Raw genomic sequence first — 12,472 nt, forward strand, 5'->3', positions numbered from 1 at the left:
CTGCTGGGCACTGAGACCCTGCAGTGAGGATAATAGATAAATCTTCGCACTCATGATGGGAGACAAGCAAAGCACCCAAGTCTCAGGGGGAGACTAGGGCCATGGCAGAAAATGAAGCTAAAGGTACAAGAAGAGGAGCATGGACCACAGTGTGGGTGCGGGGACTACTGTACAAAGTGGGGCACGGAGAGCTTCTCCTAAGACGGTGGGTGTGGAGCAGTCACTGCAGGGCAGTGAACGTGCCAGGCTGGGGTGATGGGTACATGCTGTTTGAAGTGCCTGGTGGGACGGAGCAGGACGTGGAAGGCGTGGCACACTTGGGCCATGGGACTGATGCTGTGGTGGGAGCCCGAGAAGTTTCTGACTGAGGAGGGAGTCGAGCCCACACTGTAAGGTGTGCTCTGCCGGCTGTTTCAACAGCAGACCATAGGGAGGAGGGCTCTCCTCACTTTGGGGGATTTCAGCTTCCACCTGCCTGTCAGCAGCAAGCTGTTCCCCCAAAAGCCACAGACCCATGAGGGCAGGTTGTTGTCCCTGGCCCTTTGTGCAAGTCCCTACTGTGTCCATAACCACAGCTGGGCACTCTGCATGGATAGGACCTGCCCCCATAGCCCAGAATCTCCATCACTTCTAGAGCAGATGGCAGCTTCTGAGCAGCATTTCTTGGTCCAATCCATGCACTGCTGGCCACATTGTGAGGTGGCACTTCGTGAGGCAGAACAGCAACCAAGACCTCAGCCCAGGACAACTCTTGCCATGGTGGGAGCTACCAGACTGCCCCACGATGTTCCCAGACCCCGACACCAGGGTGCCTTGTGGGGCCACCTGGGGTACACCCAGTGACAGTCCGGGCCTACCTCAGAGGAATGAGCAAAGCCCTAACTACCAGCATGTTCTGGTTAAGAAAACTCAAAACACTCATTCCTACTAGTTTTCTGGATTTAGAATGAGCATGAAATTTCACCAAGAACCCATTTGATTCCTTGCCAGGAGAAAACCTGGCAGGAACGGGCACTCCAGGGCATTGGCTGACAGCATAATGAACAAAGGTGCTCTTTTAGGTAGGCCCAGGTACCTGGGGCCAGGTGACCAGCCCAACCTCCAGCCCATAGAAAGAGGCCTCTCTTCCCTGCCCCACCACCATTTCCTGTTAGTGATAACCCCTTGTAAGAAGCTGCACTTCCCTTTGTTGCTCTTGGGCACAGAAACTATAAAGAAGCTAAACCAAGGTCATCAAAATGCTTTTTAAAAAATTGGAATACTTGTGCTTTACCATTTTTTGCCCCAGAAACACTCAGAATTAAGAATTGGTTTGAACCCATCAGCCAGCTCGGTCCAGTGAGAACAAGTCACAAAGCACTTCACCACAAAGTGTGTCTCTCATTTGCCGCTTTAGAAAATCAGACTTGAGTCAAAGCTTACTGCAAAAAAGCTTTCCCAAAAGTATAAATATTGTAATATGTTAAGCCCACCCTTAAGATATTGATATAGCCTGTGACACTATGTCCATCTTTCTATAAACTATGCCTTCTATGTTTGTTTTTATTAAAGATATTTAAACTTAGGTTTAAGGACATTCTGACATTTCTTAAGACACTGGAGAATTCCTGGGACATTGGAAACCAATGTTAGTCACTACTGTTAAAATTTGTGATTACTGTTAGTGATTGAATTTTAAAACCAAAACAAACAAGAAGAGAATAAACGCTCCTTTCATTCAATTATTTGCCTGTTTAGTGACCGTTTATTAAGCACCAAATATTTGACAAGTTCCCCCAACCTGCACAATCTGTTAGAAAGTGGCCCAGACTGGGAATGAACCCTACCTAACCCTCAACCAGCAATAGGACCCTGACCCTGAGGACCACCTCCTTGGGACTCTAAAATGTTATAGAATAAACTGGGCAGTAGCCAGGCCTCTCCCATCAGCCAGCTCGGTCCAGTCAGAACAAGTCACAAAGCACTTCACCCCAAAGTGTGTCTCTCATTTCTTAAGATGTCAGAAGCAGTCTAGCAATTTTAGTTAAAAAATAAAAAAGGATTTAGAAAATCACAAACATGGAGTTTTCTTGAGCAACCATAATAAAAGCAAAGGACATTGGTGGCTCAGTCAGCTGGGGTTTTTTTATTTGAAAAGAACACATTCTTTCATATAACTTACCCTTCTCTCTTTTAGGTTATTATTTCTAAGGTTGATATGTTAAATATTGGTTTGACCTGAGGAAATATTTGAAAGCAAACCTGCACACTTTCTCGGCATGCTCTCTAGTATATATGGAGCTCTAGTATATAATACGTGGAGCTCTGTAGTATTGCTTGAACACCAGAATGGGTTTTGACGCCTCTAATGCAAGCATAGGGTCATGGAGAAATGCCCCTCTGGAACAAGAACCGTTTCTATTGGATAAATATTTTGATCAGCTGTTTGGGACCTTGATGGGGAAAGGGGCGAATATTCAAGAGGGAAACAGAAGATGTTGCAAACTCAAGTCTTCATGAACAAACAGGAGCCATTACCATCGCGGAATCAACATGGAAATCGTTCTCTTCCCAAGACTCAGGATGAGACTTCTTGCACCACAGCAGCGCAGGGCAGACAAGAAAGTTGCAAACAGATGCAGCAACTAGCTGTCGTCCCATCTAGGTTCCAGAGCAGACAGATGAAGACGCTGCCCCCAGCAGGCCTTACGCAGAGAGCAGTATAGGCAGTTAATCTCCTGAGAGCCTATGCTGTTGGAAAGAATAGTCACAGAAATTTGTTGAAGATGTTATATTCTAAGCCATCCTATTGAGCAACTGCAGACAGAGAGGCTGAAAGCTATCTCTGCAATTGGTATGGGAAGTCCTGATAAAACAAAGCAAGAATCCCACAGCAGATGGTATGGGATACAAACAGTGCGGGATACACAGGAGATGGACAATGGGGAAACCAGGGCAGAGGAAGTGGGACTTACTCACACCTGGCTAAATTAATCGTATGCTGTCTAGTGAGGAGGGATGGGGAGCTAATACCAAACTAAGTACCACATTTTGTAGAAATTATATGTTTATACATACCATACACATCCTAAATGTGCAGTAAACTGTACATTGTCTCCTGCAGTGTGGATTCAATCCTTTATAGTTAATACTTCCATCTCAAAAAAAATGTAAGAACATTGAACATTTTTTAGTATTAAAAAGACTTATTAAAGTCCCTAAGACCCATTAGACCCAAATGGCAATTATAATCAAGCATTAGGAGCCTGGAGAGGGACTATCGGATACACAGCCCCTTAAAATCTTTAAATCTTGGCTGTTAAGTGGTGGATGTACTTCCCATTCCAGTGCTGTCCAAGAAAAATATGATGTGAGCCACATATTTGTATTAACAAGATAAAAAAGCAAAACAACACAACAACACAAAGAAACTGGTAAAATTTACTTATTTATTTTTAGAAACTGGTAAAATTTAAAAGATAAAGGAAATAGGTAAAATTAATTTTAGTATGTTTTATTTAACTCAAAGTATCCCAATAACACTTCGACATGTAATCAATTGTAAAAATAATTGAGATATTTTATAATTTTTTTAATATTTAGTCTGAAATCCAGTGAATATTTTATACTGACATACGTTAGACTAGGTCTAATACTGCAAGGTCCCAAGAGCCACAGTGGCTAGTGGCTGCAAATCAGACCTCCCAGGTGTATCACATGAGCTCACGTACATGCACACACAAGCGCACACACACACACACACACACACACACTTTGCATCTAGCACGTAGGAGACAAAACACTATGACCAAAGTGTGTTTGTCAGCACTGATGTTGTTGGTTTTGTTGTTTATTCTGAGCAAATGAATTATAGCTCCAAATACGGAAAAGCTAAATTTCTGATGTTTTCCTGGCAACATTTTGCACTAGCGTGATCCACAGATTTTATTTAAAGCTCCATAAATTCCCATGTGCCATAAAAGCTGAACTAAAAAGGGAAGCAATTTCTCAAAAGTGAGGGGCTAACTTGAGTGCCTGCATAATGAGTGGCCCACGTCCCACTGATAGAAGTAAATACAAAAAGCAATTTAAGCAGATTCTAATGCTTTTTGTGTTCCCTTCGGCAGCACACATGCTAGAGTTGGAAGGATACAGAGAAGATCAGCATGGTCCCTCGCAAAGATCATCATGCTTATCAAATCAAAAAAGAAAAGGTTCTCAGTTACACCTCTGTTCTCAGATACCAAGAGAAGCACCCGTCTAGAATAAACCTGACCTGCAAGTGTATTAAAACTAAGAGGGGTTCTTCATGGGGGCGAGGAGGTCGTTTATTGGCAGGACAGCAGAGAATAGCTCACTGTGAATGATCTGTGGACCCAAATGGGACAATTGGCTGCTACAAGAAAAGTATACACTAAATATACACCTAAGTACACCTCCCAGAGGCGTGGTCAGCAAAACAGTGCTCAGGAGAGAATGGATGAGTGAGGAAGGAAGGACAGGGTGGATGGAAAAGGAAGTGAAACTCCAACCCCAAAGAAAGATGGCACCTGCGCTTGGCCTCCCATGGTTCCAGGAGTCTCCAAAGCCTGCAGAGCTCCTGAGCTCTAGCCACTCCCAACCGTCCCACAATGAGCCCAGTGAGGAAAGACACCTCCGCCCCCAACACAGTCACCTGGAATAGCTTTAGTCCAAAATACCTTTGTTTGAAATTCTTGCCCTGTGGGTACCTTAGGAAAAACTGGGTCTTTTTTCTTCTCCATCTTATTCACAGAGAGTATCTTTAATGCTGTAAACGCAATGAGCCTTTTAAAAGGAGACAGAGGGGGGAAAATAAATATAAAATAAAATAAAAAAAGACAGAGGGAAAACTGTGAATGATCCAAAAATGAGAAACATGATACCAAACCGGTAATAAGATTTCTTTTAAAACGAGGAAACAAAATCCTCATTTTTAAGGTTCATTAACTCCCTTTAGCAGTGTTTTCATGGTCCAGATATAAGAATATATTATGTATGAGATGGACCTCCTGCTCCTGCTCTAAAAATGTCAAATTCTTTATTTTTGTCTCCAGCCCACAAGAAAAGTTAAGGTATGGGATTATTTAGGAGGAGGCTGTCGGGGACTGTAGAGATGTCTATAGAATATAGAACAGCTTCCAAAGATTCACACTCCAAAAAATATTGGTTTCACTTTCTACAATAATTAAAAGAAAAATGGAAAAGAAGTATAAAAAGGTCTCAAAAGAGCAGACACTGGAGGCTTCATGTGAATTCCCCGAAATTCAATTACCACAACGGAAACTCAGCACAAGGCATATTGTTATAGGGCGCAAGGAAGGTCAATAGGCTGCTTTGCAGGATCTCAGTGGCGGCTTTATCACAGATACTATGTACATGGGAGCTTGGGGCCCCACGTGTCTGCAGCTGCAGTAAGCTGATTTTCCAGGATGGCATTAAATAATTGCCAACAATGATTAAATTTAATGTCCCCATGATATAAGTTATGCCTTTTAGGAAGGAGTCTGAGCCTAATATTTAAGACCAAAGACATGACTAAACACTGAAAAGTAAATAAATAAATCATGCCTCACAAGAAAGAGCAAAATTATTCAGCTACAGCTATTATATTTACAGACAAAATTAATGGCTCAAATGCTTCAAAAAATTAGATTACACAGAATTTCTAAGTATTTTTTATCAATTTTTTTTCCTCCATGTGACTTACCCAACATTCAGAGATCTGCACATTTCTGTTGCACATCAGTGAGTATTGACTGCTGATGAGAGTGATGCTGTGTCCTCAGAAATAATGACAGGAGAGGTGGGCTCACATGCCTAAGGCCAGGACTAGATTCTGGGGGATAGTAGCGCAGCGGCCAGCCCCTGGGGGGCTCCCTTCAGCTGTGGTGGAGAATCTGGTTGCAGCCAGGCCCCTAGTTAGCTGTGTGATTGGGATGAGGATTTTGTTTGTTCTTATTGTTTGGTCATTGAGGCTGCTAAGCCTCAGTTTCTTTGTTTGTAATCTGTGGACAGTCGTGCCAGTCCCACAAAGTTATTGGGGGCAGATCTCCCTTGTGGGAACTGTGTGGCAGAGCATAAGGCCTACTTTTCACCTACGGGGTCACTAGGAGATCCCCTCTAAAATAAAAAGGTAAAAGGCCTTTTTATAATATTTAATAAAATAATTTTAATATTTTATTTATAAAATATTTATATTTATAAAATAAAATATATTTAATAAAAAGGTCCTTTTGGCCCCTCTGGCCCCTCAGAAGGTCAAGGAGAGACTGGGCATTAACTCATCCCCATTTCTTGGCCCTAAGTTCTTCAGGACGGCCAATCCCCAGCACAGCCGTGGGGAGCCATGTCCTTGGCCAAGCACAGGTGGGGGTAATGAGGCAAGGCCGTGTTGGAGCAGAGGGTGCTGCCCCAAGGTGGCAAGGCCAGGCAGAGCCACAGGAGGGGCATGAGAAGGCTCTGGGCAGAGAGAGGGAACATGCAGCCTGGGGGGAGGGGGAGTGCGCGGAGCCAAAGGGTAGAGGGGATGCTGGGCCATCAGGGAGGCTTCCTCCTCCCCAGGCACTGCCTTCCTCCTGTCTCCTGTCTCCCTCCTACCTGCCACCTGTTGGTGGCCTCACTGCTGGGCCCAAACCCAGCCCTCTGTCCCCACAGCAGCCCAGACAGAGCTCTGGAGCCCCAGCCCTGGAGAGACAACCACTTGCTCAGGGACACAGGGGTGAAGGGAATGCTGCTTGTCTCTCTCTCATCTAAGTGCACATAGCCTTATAGTGTGCATTGTCTTGTTTTGGAAAAGAAATAGCTACACGTGGTCATAAAATGTTCACCCAATTCAAAAACCAAGAAAAATGGCAAAAAGAAAAAAAAATCACCCATGATTTCACCACCAGAACCAAACACTGTTTTGGATTCTCCTTCACATAAATGAATACACACATTTACCAACTGAGGACTGCAAGATGTTGGGATCCCTAATTTCCTATAACCTGCTCATCCTGCCAATGAGGATGAGAGTGAAGGTGTCCCAGGAGGAGGAAACTCAGAAATTCCCATGTGAGAGAATAAACTCACTCAGGTGGACAGCACTGTCTTTCAGGTCACCTCAGTCTCTTTGGAAGTAATGGTGTGTTCTGAGTTTCTGGGTGTCTTCTTCCTCCTTCATTTCCAGGCCAAGAGAGTAGAAAGCTAAAAGTCACCAGAGACACCCCCCCCCCCCATGCTGGGGCCTATGGCTAGCCTCTGGCAGGAGGGGAGGGCCCAGACCAGACCACCCCAGGGCTCCAGGGCTCCAGTTGTCCTTCACACTGCTGGGCTTCTACCAGCCCCCATGCCCTGAACTTCCTCTCCATGGGACTGTGCTCCTACCCTGTCCTGAAGAGGGAGCACCCCACTTACTCCTGACCTCAGTCTTCGCATGTTCACCTGGCACCGTCTCTTACAGAATGGGCTCCATGGGGACTTGCGGCAAGATTTTCTGTTCAGCCCCCAAACTCGGATTCTGGCTCTCCCTCCCCTGGGGTCACCTTCCTGGCTTAGCCCCAACGGGAAAAGGTTATAGAAAATAATGAAACATAAGTTGATTTCATGCTTCCAAAAATATCATTCCTATTGGGAATAAAACCCACTGTTTGGTAACCTTTCTTTATTTTAACAATATACTTTGAACATCACCAAGAGACAGCTCTCTACCTCCGTCCTGTCTGACTATGCTCTTTATTCCTTCTTCACACCTTAAACTTTCCAGATATTTAACAGGGCACTCCTTGCCCCACAGGGCTTCTCAGGGCCCCTGCACCTAGAACAAGATGACAGTTTTGCAGAGGTTCATTCAAGGAGGCTCCTCCAGCTACCCTGCGCTCACACCTTCAAGCATATTGGCTAGTCACAGAGCAGGGACTTTTTTGGAATAAAAATTTGAGCTAGAACTATCCTCACAGTTCACCCATGGCTTACAGGTTTACTATATCTGATACAGTGAATCCTTTTTGTATGAAAACTATAGTAGTGCCAATTATTTGTTCAAAAGAAAGCACCCTTTTAGATGACCGAAATAATTTTGGGGGTGCTTTTCATTGACACATGAACTGCTTGCTTTGCAGATGCAGACTATGTCTTAACTACAGTAAAAATTTCCAAACATGAGTAGAACGGACATGGAGTGTAACAGGCTTCTTTTCTCCAGCCCTGCCTTCTCTTCCCCCCGCCCCCCTCAATTCCCAAGGGCCCCAGATAGCTAAAAGCAGAGCTTAGAATGGAAAAGGACTATATAAGAAACCCCCACATATTTATATGCTTCCACTTTATAGCTTTGTGGCGTTGTGAAATTTTATTTTAACAGAATGAGTCAAATAAAGGCAATTCCATAATACTGTTTTTAATTGAAATTGGTGATTTATCTTACTAATCTTATTGTTAAAAATTCTATTCTAATTAAACGAGAGATAACACCATGGGTTTTCTCTCCTTAATAATTTATTTAGGAATAAATAATTTTATTTTTTAATACCATGTATTGAATGATATAAAGATCTTTAAAGCACAACTCAAGTTTTAATTCCTAGAGCTAACAACCACTTTTGATTTTTCCTTCTTGATTATTCCCCTCACTTATTAGGTGACAAGCTGTGTGAGGATTCTACCCCAAAAATGCCTCCACACCATCTTCACTTTGGGCTTGGCTCTCCTTGTGGTGGCCCCTCCCTGGCTGGGCTACACCACCATCAATACTGTGACTGTGATGGCTTCCTTACCCATGGTTCAGCTCCAGGCTGCCACCATCTTCTCAAAGGCCTCTCCAGAACATTCCTGGGGGTAAGCCCAGGTAAGTGTTCACTATAGGATGACATCCAACTTCTTTAGCATGGTGTTTTGGTCTCTTGATAGTCTTCTGACTGTATCAAGAATTCATCATTTTCATCTTCCAATGTCTCTCTTCCAATGCCAGGCTTCAAGTGACATTTAAATAGCTGTGCTTGGGATGCTTTTAAAATGCATTTATTCATGTCATGAAATCATCATCTCTCCAGACATGCTCTAATGCAAACATAGGGTTTTACTGTAATTCAAAGGTAATCTATAGTAAAGTTTACTCTTGTATTAACTATTGTTTGAAATTTTTTTAAGTTGGCAAGGCAAGTGAACAATGTAAATAAAACTTCAAGAAAAAAATCTCTTATATGAATAAATACCATAAAGTAATTCAGAAATCAAAATTTACATACAAAGGATTCACTAATTACAAACCATTCTTGGCTGTTCATTAATTCAGGAAGCCTCCCACACTATGCCCCTCTGGTTAGGCTACCTATTTTCAGGTCTTCTGCAAATCCTAGGGACAAACTTTATCTTCTAGACCTTTGCAGTGTCAGTTCCTAGCTAGGGTCACTCTTAGTCTTCATGCAGAATAGAAAAAGGTGAAACCTACATGGATGAGTTTGGCCAGCAGAGCCTGGTCTAAAATTCCAGTTCCCACTCATTTTCTTTGCCAAGAGCCCTTATGGATTGAACACTACACACAACTGAATGTAGTGGCCTTCCTTGCTTCTATCACTGGGATTGGCTGAATACAGATGATTAATAAATGTTGGTTGAATTATAGTAAACTTATTTTCTTTGCATTACTTTACTCAGTAACATGTATTTAGTATGTGGACTAAAAAAATTTAGGGCAATTATTTTGAACCTATTCCTGATTCTGTATGTATCTCAAGCACTTACATACATATAAACAACTATTTTTCAAATATATTTGTAATTATTACATACAAAAAATAAAATTCACTTTTAAAGTTCATTAAACACAGGAGACTGTGATCATTTGGTATATATATTATGTAATGTAAATAGAGTTTATAGTCATAAACTCTAAGAGTAATATAAATTTACTGACTATGAAAAGGGTCATTAGGATTTCCATTTTTGGTAGACTAGGATCAATCTTCCTTCCTGGAACTCTTATAAAGAATAATTAATGCTTTTTAAAAATCTGTTTGTGGGCATAGGAGAGCTAACAACACAGATAAGAACTGTAAAGAAATATCCAGGAGAACCCTGAAATCCAGATAATCAAGCCCAGTCCTTGAAACTAGCCCAGTCTCTTGCGCTAGTTTTTTTTTTTTTTTTTTTTTTTTGGATAACATGGAGACTGATGAGAGGCTGGTGTTGTTGCCTAACATGGAGATTGGTGACAGTCCTTTAGTTTCAGGGAGACAAACATCAGAGCCCCATATTTCCAAGGGCTGGGATCTGGCAAGCCCCTTGAGTTTTGGTATGGGATCAAGCTATAAGAAGACTGGAAATAATCCAGCTTTAACACAGACTACACCACAGATTCATGTCCTCTGGGTGTCTTGTAAACAATTCAGTTCTTCCAATTGGATTAAGGAAATCTTGGATTGCTAGTATCCCAGGAGAAAAAGAAAGAAAAATAGAGCTCTCTGGAAGAAGATAAGCTCACGGCTGAAATTATTTCTACTTTAAAAATTTCAAATAGAACATTCATCACAAAATCAAAAATAATAGGCACAAAAGGACATGACATCAAAAGCAAGAAACAATAGAAGTATACCTACAGAAACTTTATGTATTGAAATATTAAAATAAGATTTTATTTTATTTATTTTTTAAAGATTTTATTTATCTATTTATTCATGATAGACATAGAGAGAGAGAGAGGCAGAGACACAGGCAGGGAGAGAAGCAGGCTCCATGCAGGGAGCCCGATGCAGGACTTGATCCCTGGACTCCAGGATTGCACCCTGGGCCAAAGGCAGGCGCTAAACAGCTGAGCCACCCAGGGATCCTAAAATAAGATTTTAAAATAAGCATGAGATAGGGACCCTAGAACTGAAAATAAAGTAACTGAAGTCAACATAAATAACAATATAAAACTAAAACTCAGAGAATAAGTTTAGCACAAAAAGTGACCCTACTGAGAAAACAATCAATTAACTGGAGACAGGTTAGAAGAAATTATCCAGAAAGAAGTATGGATGTAAAGAAAAGGATATGAAACAAATAAAAGTCAAAACAGAAAACAATATAAAAAATACAGAAGACAGGATCCAGAATTTCTTCTGGGAGAGAAAAACAATGGAATGGAAACAATACTTGAAGAGGTAATGGCTGAGTAAGTTAAAAGTGTCAATACCACATATTTCAAGAAGCCAAACAAATGTTAAATAGGATAAATACAAATACACAATAATAGTAAGACTACAGAAAACAAAGTCAAAGAGAAAAATTTTAAAGCAGCCAGAGATACAAGATGGATTCCATTCAATTACTCATAATCAGAAACTTCCCAGAAGAAACTGCGAGGTCCTCAAAATATAACAAAATGATATCTTGAGTATACTGGAACAAAGTGACAGTCTTCCCAGAGCTCTGTACTCAGACACTGGAAAAAGAAGGAACTTATTTAATGAAGAAAGTTCCACTTGATTTTAAAACTAGACAAGAACATTACAAGAAAGTAAAAGAGCTGATTTCTCTCAGGAATGTTATGTTCTCTCTTAGAAATCTGAAGAAAAAAAATCAAACTGAGTCCAGCTATACGTAAAAACATAATATCATAGGGCAGGGCACCTGGGGGGCTCAGTCAGTTAAGCGTCTGACTCTTGCTTTCAAATCAGGTCATGATCTCAGGGTTGTGAGATCGAGCCCCTCCCATGTCTGGATCTGTGCTGGGCATGGAGCCTGCTTAGGATTCTCTCTCTCCCTCTGCCCCTCCCTGCTCTCTAAAAACAAAAATAAAATTATTAAGCTAGAAACAGAACATTTTAATCAAATAAGAGATAACTACATAAAGGTGTATAGTGAACATCATATGTAAGAGTGAGATGTGGAAAGTTTTCTTTTTGAAGTAGGGATTCAGACGAGGATGTCCTCTATTACTATTTCTTTTCAACATTTTTCTGGAGGTCTTAGCCAGATAGATCAGTAAGGCTAGAAGAAAAAGAGAAAAAAAGGAAGGAAGGCGGGGAGGGAAAAGAAAGAAGGAAGGAAGGAAGGGAGGGAGGGAGGGAGGAAGGGAGGGAGGGAGGGAGGAAGAAAAGGGGATTATCATTATCTATGGATGATATAATTGTATAAGTAAAAACTGCTAAGAAAAGTATAGGTAAGCTATTAGGATCAATAACTGAGTTTAGCAAGATCGCTGGGTATACACAAATCAGTACTTTAAAAATCAATTGCATTTCCATATACATGTAAATAATCAAATAACAAGATACAAAATATGAGACGTAATAGCAAAAGTCCTGAGATATATAATCACATTAAAAAATGGGAAAAGAATCTAGCAAGAAATGCGTAATACCTCCAGGCAGAAAATTAAAAGTCTTAGTAGGGAAATTAAAGATCTAAGTAAATGGAAAAAGATACCATGTCTATATGTCCATGGATGGAAAATTCAGCACCGTAAAAATGTCAGTTCTCCTCCAGTTGGTAGAGATTCAATGCAATCCGAAAA

General features: G+C 41.4%; 1 non-coding gene across 1 annotated transcript; it reads left to right on the top strand.

The window, feature by feature from the left end:
* The first annotated feature begins 4,090 nt into the window (after positions 1–4,090).
* LOC140600585 (U6 spliceosomal RNA) lies at positions 4,091–4,198 on the top strand. The gene has a single exon (XR_012003780.1). It is a non-coding gene; the product is annotated as a U6 spliceosomal RNA (small nuclear RNA).
* Positions 4,199–12,472: the final 8,274 nt, after the last annotated feature.

This window comes from Canis lupus, chromosome 11 (assembly GCF_048164855.1).
Source record: "Canis lupus baileyi chromosome 11, mCanLup2.hap1, whole genome shotgun sequence".
NCBI classification, from domain to species: Eukaryota; Metazoa; Chordata; class Mammalia; order Carnivora; family Canidae; genus Canis; species Canis lupus.